The following is an 11269-nucleotide window of genomic DNA, read 5'->3' on the forward strand; positions in this document are numbered from 1 at the left end:
GCCGTTGGACAAGACCTTCATGGGTCCTCTGAAAATCCATTACAGTGATGAAATAAGACAGTGGCTCAGAATTAACCAACGTCCTGTCACCGCGTTTGATGTGATGGAGTTATTTGGTAAAGCTTACATCAAATGTCAGAGAGCTGAAGTAGCGATCAATGGTTTTAAAGTAACTGGGATATGGCCATTGAACAAAACAATATTCTCGGACGCTGAATACATAGAAGAAGCTAACAAACAAAGAGATTCCTCTTTTTATGAAGCTGTATTGAAGAAAAATAAACCTAAAGGCACAAACCTAAGCCCACCAATAAATCAGAACCAAAGTACTTCGAATGAACAAGGTGGTTTTCAAGAGATCGATTTAAATAGGCCATCAGCATCAACAAGTTCAGTAGTTGGTTATCTTCCTTTGCCGGATGAAGAACTCGAGATGAGCCTGCCACATCTTGTCAGATCAGCCCATTTGACATAACCCCACTTCCACAAGTCAAGAAAAGAACGTCAAATAGAGGACGAAAAGCCTGCAAGTCTACAGTCATTACTTCTACTCCTTATAAAACTCAATTAGAGGAGGCCAAAAAAGCTAAAGAAGAGAAGGAAGCACAGCAAAAGGCAAAGAACCGTATTACTGGAGGATGTCGGGGGAACCGGAAGAAAGGAAAACAACTGGTTAAGAAACGTCTTTCTTTTGATGAACGGGATGAAAAAGTATCCGGCAGTGAAGCAGATGAGAGTGTCTCATCCGGAAATTCAGAACTCGAGGTACCTCCTGGTGTAATTCCAGCCAAAGAAGACGACGCGGCTTGTATGTTTTGCGACAGAAAGTTTTCAGAGGACAATAAAGGAGAACTCTGGGTAATGTGTATCATGTGTTCTATGTGGGCCCATGTAGATTGCGCAGGAGCTGATAAGGACATTTATATCTGTGATTTTTGCCTTTAATAATCTACAACCTATTCACTGAACCCAATGTACATTTTCCCAACCTTGAATTTTCACATTTTCAATTTTCTACGTTAAAAAAATGTTCAAATAAAAAAACTTTTCTGTCAAACCGTTTTGCAATTGATTTTCAGTTTTATTCCCTTTCCTAGTTCAGTAAATTAAGTTTTTTTGTCATTTTACCCAGGGCTCCAGTTTAGGCAACCTTTTTGAAATTCACTGAAGTGTAAGGTTTACAAATTTTTGTATTTACTCCTGTAACTTATATATATTTTTGGCATAAATAAATTACAAATAGTACACGACATAGTAAAGTAAATATTACATAGTTTTAAAACAGGTTTTTTCAATAATTTATATATTTTATAATATAAAAACAAAATGGGGGTCCGAATTTGGGCACTTTCCTCTATGTTTGTTACTAAGGCTTATTTAGAATATTTAGATCTACCTTGTAGGTTTTATTGTTAATAGTTATATTTTATTTATTTATACAAAATGTTCATAAAAATGTATTATTCTCTAGAGAATATAGAGAAATATAGGATCACCCATGGTAACATTTTTTCTATTTTTATTAGTTTGGGGGGTCAAAGTTGATTTTTGGATTTCTTTTATTTTAAAATATTTTTAAGGATTTTTTTACAAATCAGATTTTTAACTTCAATGAAAATGAAATCCAATTTCATTCTGAACACATCAGTACCAAAATCTCATTTATACGTGCAAAGAAGCCCAGTTTATGATTTTTGTGTTAACCCTTACAAATGTACATGTTTTAGAGTGTGCGGTTTTTGAGGCCACCTACCAAAATGGGGCAGTAAGTGTTTGAGAGATAGCAATTTTTGGTCTGGTCTCCAAAGGGTTAAGAAGCTAACAGCATAAATTCTATGTATATAGCATGCTTCATGCACAAAATAGACGAAATCTAGAAGGCTGTGGCGACAGAAGGAACTGAACGTAGTGACGTCTTTGAAGTTTGATTGCAGATTAACTGTCAAAAATGAATCCTAGTTCTAGTGATTTGCATAACAGTTCAACAGTGATCCGTTTAAATACGATAAGGTGCAACTGATTCTTATGGAGTTTCTTACTCACAGTGATAATTTGAAGTGAAGGAAACACAGTAAACGTAAGGCAAAGGGTAAGTTCACTGTAATCACAATCGAAACAACGCAATCGTATCAAGCACGTAAAGCAAAATACAGTTAAGTCTAAATATAATGTGGGAGAAAAGAAACATTTCAAGAAAAATGAGATGACATTGTTAGCATTTAGGGAAAAACAACCCCAAACAAAGCAGGTATTAGTTTTATCTACAGATGGCACTGTTGAAGATGAGAGAACGAGCAAAAGATATGGTAGTCATGTCGAAATCACGAATAAGCCAAAAGTTGTCAGGAGATATATAATGATTTTATAGGTGGAGTTGATAGAGGGGACCAAATGCTCAATTCGCACCTTGATGAGAGAAAAGAAAAGCGCTTCGTTACTGAAGAAAGGTTACTTTCAATATTTTTGGAAGAATGGTCCTCAATTCATACATAATTTATAAAAATAATTCTGAGAAAACCTCTTGCTGGGCTAGAATATACTGTGGCACTTATAGAAGAACTGTGTACAGAGTGGCTGGCCATCCAGGAAAGGAAGCCTGTGCTATACAATTTACCTGGAAATAACCGGCAGAGAATTAAAGGGGAGATGTACGCCCGAAAATTAAAAATTTTTATTTTTTGTTTGTATTGTTTAGTTGGTGGGAGGGGGAGCCCGTTGTTTCATGTTGCGACTTGTCTCTCTATTCTCTATGCTTCAGAGAGGTCAGTCCAGTTCAACTACTAATATGAGACACAAGTAGTTGTAAAGTGCAAGTTATATATGATTATTTTGATTGTGTTTTTCGTGTTAGTAAATAGTTTGTTACTAGACCTTAATGTATTTGCATTATACTTAAAAGTTTTTTGTTAGTAAAATTGGCAGATGTGTTGTTAAAGCGAGTTCAAACTAGACTTCAGTGGTAATGTCCCATTTTTGGTCATCCTAAAGTACTGAGTGATACTTATTTACCAACTTATAATGATGTAATGAAGTATTATCTTTATATTCGACATATTGAGTAGAAGCCAGATATATCATCAAAAGAGCCAACGGTGAGTGATATTTTAGATATTGTTATGGATAAAGTTGTAAATGTTTGGGTAAAGGCATCAATTCCTACAGTGTCTCGTACCCGTATAATGCAAAATAATGGGAAGAGCTTATCATGACAAGTACAGGAATATATTGAGAACTAAGCAGCACATCACAACATGGAACTTAGAGGTTTTTTTAAAGTAAAAATGACGTAAGTGAGTCTATTTTCAATTCATTGAATATGACAGAATCTTTTGTCACTACTGAAAGGCTTAACTTTAGAAAACAAGTGAAGATTTCCGACTTCTATCGAAAAAAAAAATTAAATAATATTGAACTGTATACTGTTCCTTATCACCATTCAACTTATTTTCTTTGATACATAAACATATACTGTAATAGTGTTTTTTAATAGATAATTCATGATTCAATTTTGCACTGTTTTATCATACTTTGCTTAGTAGAAATGCAAAGAAAAACATACATTTACAACCATTCATGTTATTTTCAATACAGGTTTTCAGGAAAGATGTGAAGTGTCATTATTTTAAGCCTTTAATTCTTAACTTTTTTAATTAGAATTTTTGGATAATTCGAATTTTTTTTATTGGTCCCTTGAGATTCGAATTATCCAAGTTCCACTTTATTTACTTTAACCATTTCTTTACATCCCTCAGAGTTTTGCTATAAAAAAATTGTTAAAGGATAATTGGGTTTATATGATCTGCACAGAGACTAGGCGGTTCTAATAGGTATTTATAAAATGCCAGCCAGAGTCTCCTAGAGACGGAGTAGTATAGTTAAGATTTGTAAGAAGGTTAAGAGAGTGTTGAAGTCTCGTCTGCTGAGTCGAAGCTGGGAGACACGCAATATGGATGGTGGGGCCCAGAAGAAAGCTCAGTGGAGTTTTAGGAGTTTACGATTGGCATAATGAAATATTGTTTGTAAATTTGCTTGATACTAGAAGAATATTTGTTTTACTGTCATTTGCTTACCACCTTGACTTAAACATCATGAATATTCAAAACTAAACTTACCAAAAGAATTAAATATTAGTATAATAGCGTAATGTGTACAGTAGGCATTTATTACTTACTGACGGAATAAACTGTCAACCAGCATAAAATATCACATATATGATTTATTAAGATTCCTTTATAATTTTTAGAATCAAGATAACAGACGATCATCTGAATATAATTCTGAAACTGAAGAAGACATGGTGGAATGGATACGGAATCCAGAGGGAACAACAATTAACGAACATTTAAGTGAAATGGCAAGAGCATTTCTAGATGAAAATTTAATCAGAAAATACGAAAAGCAAATAAAGAAAAAAGGTATAACTAACAATAATTTGTTAAAATTACTACTATAGTAATTATAGTAGGATTTATCTTTATTAAACGGCACAATCACTCATCTTGATAACACAGAGAACAAGAAAAGCACGACCACACTGCTCGGCTGCCAGCGACCAACTGTACACAAGGCGGGGTGTTGGGTCCAGTTGTATTCCTTATTTGTGTAAATGATATGTTGAATATACATCTTAATTCTTCTGTTTTTGCATACGCAGACGACACTGCTCATGTATGTGAGGCTTAAAATTAATAGACATTCATTATTTCAAAGATTCAATGATGACTTGCAGAAGATTTCTAATTGGTTAATCAGTAATAGATTGCTTGCAAATGTAAATAAGTCTAAGTGTATTGCATTTTTTTATAATAAAAAAGAAGAAAAGAATATTTGCACGACATGTTTGAATTGCGTTGTCACTCCCATCAACGTATATATAGCTGTGAATGTTTTGGTTTGGAAATGGTTGAAAGTGTGAAATATTTAGGTATATATATATTGATGAGTATTTGAAGTGGGATATACATGTAAACTATGTAACAAAAAGGGGTGACCAGTTGAAGCAGGTGTATGTGTCTTGGTTTGAGAGTACCATGAGGTATAGGATATTGCATTTTGGAGGTGCTTATGCCACTGTTCTAAAACCTATTGTAATGAGTCAAAGACATTCATTGCGAAATATATACAATGTAAAATATAATGAAAGCATGAGCTACCTTTTTACAGAACACAATATTTTAACTTTCACACAGATTTATAAGTATGCCTCAATTGTGTATATCCACAAGAGTTTATTTATGTTCAATCTAAAACCATCCAATAGAACTACCAGATCTAGTAATTATTTTTTTGCTCGAGGAACCACTTCTTATCGGGCAGATTATGCGAACGTGCTTACCATCAACAGCACCTATGCAATGGGGAAGGTTGGCATTTTTTTCAAAATCAGAAGCGATGGTTTCAAGATAAACTTTAGTAAATTCAGGTATCCACGCTTTCTTCATAACTAACCAGATGGCTTGGCATACTTCATTTATTATTTTCCTTGCAGTGGAAATCCCAACTCTGAAGGAATAATGTAGGTCGGTAAAGGTGCATCCGCTCGCTAGATACCTGAAAAAATAGTTTAGTAGGAGTATGGTGATTTATGAATATTTTTAAAACAAAAAACTATTATACCGGTGCATTTGGACATTAACCTGGACAATGAAACAAAAACTGAAATTTGGCGATTTTCAACCAAACGAAACGGATTTGTTCGTAAGAGTCCTCTTGTCAGAGAGTATATTTGTAAAGAAATCCAAGATGCCACATTTTCCTAAGCGCAGTGTTTACATACTTTCAAAGGTCTGACGATATAATCTTGTGACACGCCAAATTAGTATAGTATTAATAGTATGTGAGACTGGTGCCTTGCATTTCAACATGGATTTCCTGACATTTAAAGCGAAACAAACTATTCCTCCTATACAATAAGATGCTTCGTCACACAGATATTTTATAATATCCTAAATCACGGTCGTTGTCCTCGGTGGCTTTTTCATACTTTGGGTGTGTTGTATGGGATGGTATACCTACCATCTTCACCAAATTTCAGCCTGTTGTTTGAAATCCAGGTTGATGTTTCTTTTGTCCAAATGCCCCGGTCAACTTTTATATTTAATTGTCTCAGGAAAAGAAGTAATAAAGGGATGGGGCAATCTTCGAGACGCATTCTCGAAGTCGAAGAAGAAACTAGCAGAGTGTGAGAAAAGTGGAGCTAGTGCCCATAATATTAGGAAATACATCTACGCTGACCAGATGCAATTTTTAAATAAATTATACCAGTCAAGGGAAGTTGCAGAAAGTTTAGAAGTTAGAACAGACAACAATGAAGACAAAGCTGAAAATAATCTACCCGAAGCCCAACTACTCCCCAAGAAGCCTACGTTGCCCAAACCACGAGAAAACAAAAGACGTCGTCAGCCTGATGAGGTTGAACTAAAAATGATAAAAGCATTAGAAGAACAAAGTCCTCGTATTTCTTTTATTCAAGGATTTGTGCCGCATTTGCACAAGTTCGATGACAGTGAAATTCTTGAATTCCAAATGGGTGATTTGGAAGTAATTAATATAATAAACAATAAACGCAAACACACTGCTCAACCTCAACTACTTCCCCAGCAAATCCTCCTATTATCCGAACAACTATCCCTTTCCACAGTATCAATCATGTAGCAATTTCCAATTGTTTTATCCCAACCAATTCAGCGTAAATAACAGATTCCAATCAAAACCACCCCAAATTCATAAATTCCACGAAAATTGAAATCAACATCCACAAACTCCCAATAACAGTAATTCAAACCACCAGCAGTGATTCAAAGCACGCTCTTCGAAAGGACAGCCACTTGCAACATCAACAACAAACCACTGAACAATACTATCAAGATTTTGGCCACACGTCAGCAACCACATCTCCAGAGAACTATCCATCGGCGAGCCCTTCTCCAGCTGAATCTCCGTATTCAGAAGCCAGTTATGACTTTAATTAATTAGTTACATCAAGTCTTTATCATATTTAAAGTATTCAGCTTCAAGGTAACATGGAAAAAAATTAAATTAATATTCAAAATATAACTTGTGTGATTATTTGTTTTCTAAACTTTCTTATAGTACTTTTTATAGTAAGATAAATTTACATGTACTTAATACTTTACAATGCATCAAGGCTTTTATTGTGACGTTTTACTTACCCTAAATGTATAAAACACTCCATTAGTTTGCTGTAGTATAAAATAATTATCTGATCAAATTATTATCAGTAATATTGTTTTAATATCTTATTTTTTTATTATAGCGCTTAATATTTCAAGTGAGAAAATATTTACTTTATTTGTTTATAAAACTGATTTATTTTCCTTAAATATGGATTTGTATTAGTTATTAGAAACAAATTACTTATATACTGTATTATTTTATTCGTTGTTATACTATGATATTAAATTGCCTACTATACTTTAAAGTGAATTCTTATTTTATTTCGACCCTTTTTTACTTAACTTGTATAGTCCAGTCTATTTTTACAGCACAGTCTATTAAACAGTCTACTGTACCTTGAAGGTACTATAGTAGGTTTTATGTTAACAAATTTTATAGCAAATATTGGTAAAAGTCATCAAGTTTGCAACGTGATATGATCGTGTGGACAGTAAAGAAATTCAACTCGTGGGGAGGCAATGATGTCCTCCACCTTCTCAGTTTCAGGATTTGGTTGCGACAACATGAAAGGGTGCATGATAGCTTTTGTGAGAAGAATGACTACGAAGTTTACCGGAATAACATGACAATTTAATTTCTTTACTCTTACAACTTAAAGACATATTATAGTTAAAAAGACAGCAAAATAAAGGCCGAACATCCTCATAACAAGCCAAGAGAAAATAATAGTTCCCGGAATCCAGAGGGAACAACAATTAACGAAAATTTAAGTGAAATGGAAAGAGCATTTCTAGATGAAATGAAGAAACAAAAATTAATCAGGAAATACGAAAAGCAAATAAAGAAAAAAGGTAATAACTAACAATAATGTTTTTGATGTTTCATCAGAATCGCACATCAAAATTAATGGGCCCGCATACTCCAATCATAAAACGGCAAATCAAACTACACCCCACGGATTGGTACAAGGGTTGAAATATCCAATAAAACATTTATATTTATTTGTGAGTATGGCCTATGGTAAATTTTGTCTGTCTTTTTTTGTATATTTGAAAACATATTTTTATTCCTCAAACCTATAATGTGCGAAAGTAATGTATTCAATTATTATTACGTCATTATATTAAATTTTCAAAATGATATACATAATAAATGTTAAAATTTAATTGGTCACAAAGTGGTATGTGTCTATTGTTTATATACTTACGTGAGTTGACAATTTTTGCAATGACTTTACAGTAAAACTAATAAGAAGTAAAAAAATTGTAATACATCTACAATCTCAGAGGAAGTGACTCGTACAGGATATTTAGATTTTACGGTATTTTATATGTGTATATGTGTTTTAAAAGATCTTGGCACAATAGCCATACAACTGCAAGTAAACACTACATTCTTAATACTGAAATCATTATTGTTCTAAAAAATAACAACTATACAATTGATATTATCGAAACTTAATATATCATATAATTTATAGATATAATATGCGAATTGATTTCTAATAGGCTTTTCCGGTGGCAAGTGTGCTGCTGGGCAGGAAGACGGAACTTCTCTACAGTAGAGTGTTTGCCTTCTTGAAGGAGGGTCTGCCTGACTGGTATCCCTCAGTAATAACTTGCGACTTCGAAAAGGCATTGACAATCGGCTTAAGAAGAACTCGGCCAGAAAGCTGAGTAACCGGATGCTGGTTTCACTCGGCAAATGTAAGTTTTTAATTTTATAACATTTATACATCAAAATGTATGGCAACTGTTTATTATATATAATTTAATAATAACTGTAAGTGTAACAATAACAAACATTATATTGGTTTATAACATCATAAATGTATGTCATCAATGTCATAACTGAAAAAACAAAATTGAAACGAGACGTATTCTCCACTAATACCTTAGTATTATAAGGGGAAATAAATTCAAATATAAATGAGATATCCAGATGCAGATGAAAAAGTAGTACGGCATTGTGCTTGTTCTTACAGAGCATGAACAAGAAAGCGCGGACCCTGGGTCACGTACAGCTGCTACGCCAAAACCCTGCTGCCAGAAGAGTATACAAAATGTGCCAGGCCTTGCCTCTACTTCCAGTGCACACGGTCGAGGCAGGGTATGACCATATTGTGAACTACGCCCAGCAAGCAGGCGTCCTCCAAAATCTCACGATGTTCCTCAACAATGTGCGCCGTGTGTGGATTACTGGTAAGTTAAAACGAAAAGTATCGTATTAACAAACTACTCAGTTAAGATGTCCTGTAAGCTTCTGCCACGCATTCCTCTTTTCCTTCCTGATTTCCCATACATAAGCTGTCCTCGCTGTGACATAAGCTCTTCTGTCTTCCTGAGTCCGTGTCCTTCTCCATCTTTTACCATATCTTCTCATCCTTAGCCTCATCTCACTTGAATGGGTCCGTGCAGAAAGTGCTTCAGTCACATTTTTGTCAAAATTGAGGTAACCATGGAAACCATGTCTATAATATAGCCTCATGTTTTTGTGCAAGAAAGACTTCAGTCCTATTATACCATATGCTTTAAACAGTAGGGCATTATTTAATATTCCCTGCAAAAAGGTCTTCAGTCCGTGACTGTGACTGAAGTCCTTTTTGCAGGGAATCATTAATAAAACATCTGTTGTTATCGTCAATCACAGTACAATTTAACTCTGTTTAGTTGGCAAGCTTGTTTATTTCTATTAATTTGGAAGAAATCAGCTGTTATAGAGGAATAATAATAATTTTATTGTTTAGAACCGCACTCATTCAGTGTTCCAACGTGACTTGGGTTATTTTAGGTTAACTTGACTAAAAAGTTAATTTTATCTTGCAAAGATGAATAATAGGGAGGGCGAAAATGAAGAGGATTTTCATGAAGAACAAGAAGTTCAAAGCAAGAAAAGGCAAAGAACGCCGTCTCAATGGAAAAGGAATAAAACTAAAGTTGCTCGACTCAAAGGAGAAAATATGAAGATTACAGAGGTCGGCTCGTACCAAAACTGGCAGAAGGTCAACATTTTTTTTTTTTTTTTTTTTTTTTTTATAAGGGCATAAAACACGCAGGTTATCAATGCCCGTAGGGTTAACGGACACCTACACTTTGAAATATGGTGTCACGTTATCAGTACAAGGAATAAATAGCGGATCGCTGTGTCAAATAACATTATCACATTAAGACTATAAGAAAAACAACAACAGTGGACGGAGGACTAAAACTAAATAACAAAATTAACCGAGGGGCTGTAAAGGGGCCCGATAGTTAAAATATGTCAGATGAATAATAACGATAATAAATATAACAAAATCTAATGCTAAAACTAGGTAAGTTAGTAAAGGAAGGTTGTAAAGGGACCCACCCTCACCAATAATAAATAACAAATCAATAGAAGGACAAAAGTGCCCGTCTCCTTACGTGACACCTACATATTAAGATAGTGGTGTCTCTCACCTCACAGAAATTTTTTTTTTAAATTTTTTTTTTTACTGTAAAGGGGTTTACCCTTGATGAAAACACATAAATTTTCTAACGAAATTTAAAAGATTGCACCTAGGCGGTGCTAGTTAAAAGCCTTAAAACTAAATAACAACTCAGGGGGTGAACTGTAAAAGGGCTCACCCTTACCTAAAACTAGCGGTTAAAATGTTTACTAAAACTAATCAGGTACTATATCACTCATATTCTGGACATTAATTTGGTGCTCTCCAGAAAACTAAAGAGCTTTGTTAAAACATCTTCTTTGTCACCAAGCAACTCATCTAACCGGCCTGGCAAACGATGTGCTCTCCTCTGCCCGGCGTAGAGGCGGCAGTCTATCAACACGTGGCTGATGTTTAACGCCATATTACACTCCGCACACTGCGGTGGATCACCACGACTCATTAGGAAACCGTGAGAGAAGCGAGTGTGTCCGATACGGAGTCGACACAGTACTACCTCCTCTCTGCGGTTAGTGTGGTAAGCAGTCGACCAAGGCTTTACTGTGTATTTAATCTGCCGAAGTTTGTTATTGGCCACTTGATCCCACGATATATTCCACTGATGTTGTAGTCGTGACTTTACAATTGGCTTTAGATCGGACGCGATTGATCGCCTAGTACATGGAGTCAGAGAGATTGCCTCCTTTGCTGCCCTATCTGCGA

General features: G+C 34.7%; 1 pseudogene; it reads left to right on the forward strand.

The window, feature by feature from the left end:
- The first annotated feature begins 5294 nt into the window (after positions 1-5294).
- LOC124371700 lies at positions 5295-7004 on the forward strand (annotated as a pseudogene).
- Positions 7005-11269: the final 4265 nt, after the last annotated feature.

The sequence above is a fragment of the Homalodisca vitripennis genome, unplaced genomic scaffold, assembly GCF_021130785.1.
Source record: "Homalodisca vitripennis isolate AUS2020 unplaced genomic scaffold, UT_GWSS_2.1 ScUCBcl_1870;HRSCAF=6027, whole genome shotgun sequence".
NCBI classification, from domain to species: domain Eukaryota; kingdom Metazoa; phylum Arthropoda; class Insecta; order Hemiptera; family Cicadellidae; genus Homalodisca; species Homalodisca vitripennis.